Consider the following 2,307-nt stretch of genomic DNA (forward strand, 5'->3'; position numbering starts at 1 on the left):
CCTTCGGTGCTAGATCACATGACAGGGAACCAGGCTTTTAGTCAGGTGATCTCTGCTGACAGGACGATCACCCAGTAGAGATCACATGTTGTATGCCTAGGCTTATGGTCATGTGATCAATGCTGTAGCAGTCATGTAGTCATTTTTTCCCATTATGGGTGAACATTTCATCTATTTTATTTATTTTCGTACATGCACCCACAGGACAGAGTCACCAACAAGGATCGGCCGCATATAAAACAAGTTGTGCCTACTACATGTACTGCTAACAGCAGCTTTTACAATGTCTTCTCTAGCCTCAGAGCTGTCCGTGCTGTCCCCCCATTGTCACACACTGCGGCAGCGGCACAGATGACATTTTCTCGTATTACACTTTATTTTGTAGTCATTAGCTTTCTGCTATAAGTGAAACAGGAGACACCAGTGAGCCGCCCCCGCCCAGTGGTTGCTCGGCAACCGCCTCACTCACACACACGCTATGGGCAGCAGCTCTTGCAGATACCTCGCCAGGAGTCGCACGTGCGTTGTCATTGGCTGGCCGTTCTACTTCGCAGTCTCTCATTGGCCGTCAGTCTCTGGCCACCGCACGTCACTTTCTCACACCATCCCGTAGCGTGCAGCCGGCGGCTGGCTGCGATTGGCCGGCGTAAGGTGCCGGTGGGCGGGGCTAGGAGTTCGTGCGGTCCCGGTGCGCTCGCCTATTGGCGGAGAGGGGCTGTCAGTCAGGCGGGTACCTGTTGGTGGCGCGGTGGGGCAGTGCTGAGGATGGCGTGGTTATAAGGATTATATTGCAGCTGCAGTAGACACTTGGTGTACCGCGGAGCCGGATAGTGCACACTGAGCATCCCTGTCATCATTAGGACCACGTACAGGTGAGTATATGGGGGGCTGTTCTGTGCTTATACAGGGTGCAGTGATCAACCACCTGTGTGCTGCTGTGGAACTACAAGCCCCAGCATGGTGGAACTACAAATCCCAGTATGGACTGTCATCTTCTGTTTATGGCATATGGCAGGATTGGGCTAACCATAGGCAGATCTTGGCTCACCCAACCTGACCGATGTGCCTCTCATTGTGATTGACAGCTGTCACTTCTTTATATTTGGTCTTTGTATGTTCTATATAGAAGGAAGACATTGCATGTGATCTTATTGGTGGAGGAGATTTTCTGGGGTCTCTGAGATCACACAGATGGGTATGTGATTTGCAATTCATACACAGCCTGTAAATTGCTGGCATCGCCCAGATTGGTTGTAGAAATTGCACCTGTGTGTGGCTTGCGGTGGAAGATTAGCAGCTTGGTGGTAGATGGATGTAGACGGTGCTGGGGTTCTGTGGTCACTATCCGCTTGGTATGAGGCGGAAATTTGACGACGGTCGTGGCTTTTATTTTTCTCATGTGTAGACGTCACACATACAAAGCTGCATAAGCGCCCCCACCCCGTCTGCCATATTTTACCAGTGTAGTGTCCCCTCCTTGCTATGGCAGACTTGTCATAGCCTTTATAAATAACTCAGCTTTGGGGGATGCCATGCCCCGCCCCCCACCATGCAGTGCTTGACTTTTCAAAAAGTCGTCATTTGCATATCATCTTTGGGAAGCATGGCAGTGCACAGGGGAGCTGACCAGGGGTGCTAAGGATAGGATATGGCACCACAGGGTGCCTGCTGTTCACCTCCGCTGGCAGATGGATTTGTATGGTGATGTTACAGGGGTGCTGAAAATACATTGGGGGGGTTATTCACTAACAGTGAATAGTTTGGGGAAGGCAGGAGAAGTCAACGATCTAGGACAACATTCTCAAATTCAGCTCACGTTCCAGTTCAGCTATGTTCTACTAGATCAGGGGTAGGCAACCTCGGCTCCCAACCTGTGCTGAAACTACAAATCCCATAAGGCATTGCAAGCTACAGGCATGACTCCCAGAGGCAGAAGCATGATGGGATTTGTAGTTTCAGCACAGCTGGAGAGCCAAGGTTGCCCACCCCTCACTTAGATTGTTCACTTCTCCAAACTCCTTACCCTTTAGTGAATAAGCCCCAATGTGTCTCATATCATACCATCTGGGCGACTGGTCCCCCTAAACCTATAAGACACTCCAACCGGCGGTTGCATGCTGACATCATGCTCATCATGGCCAATGGCTGTTCATGGGACATCAGCGCGGTGATGTGCCGCCCACAAACCAGAGCGTCAGGGTGAAAAGGAGAGCGCCAAAGTCTTTCAGAGCGAGGAGTAAGGTACCCCTAGACTTATGAGTGTTTAACCCTTGCAGTTGGGGGGGGGGGGGGGGGGGGAACCCACGG

At 51.3% G+C, this 2,307-nt stretch overlaps 1 protein-coding gene across 1 annotated transcript in view; it reads left to right on the top strand.

Moving 5' to 3' along the window:
- Positions 1–719: 719 nt before the first annotated feature.
- Positions 720–2,307, top strand: part of HMGCS1 (3-hydroxy-3-methylglutaryl-CoA synthase 1) — a 24,822-nt gene continuing 23,234 nt past the window's right edge. Inside the window, exon 1 of the mRNA XM_018562307.1 lies at positions 720–872. The gene's annotated coding sequence lies outside the window, so the exon portion shown is untranslated. The remainder of the gene's footprint in view (positions 873–2,307) is intronic.

Source organism: Nanorana parkeri, unplaced genomic scaffold, assembly GCF_000935625.1.
Source record: "Nanorana parkeri isolate BGI_ZX_2015 unplaced genomic scaffold, ASM93562v1 scaffold571, whole genome shotgun sequence".
Classification (NCBI taxonomy): domain Eukaryota; kingdom Metazoa; phylum Chordata; class Amphibia; order Anura; family Dicroglossidae; genus Nanorana; species Nanorana parkeri.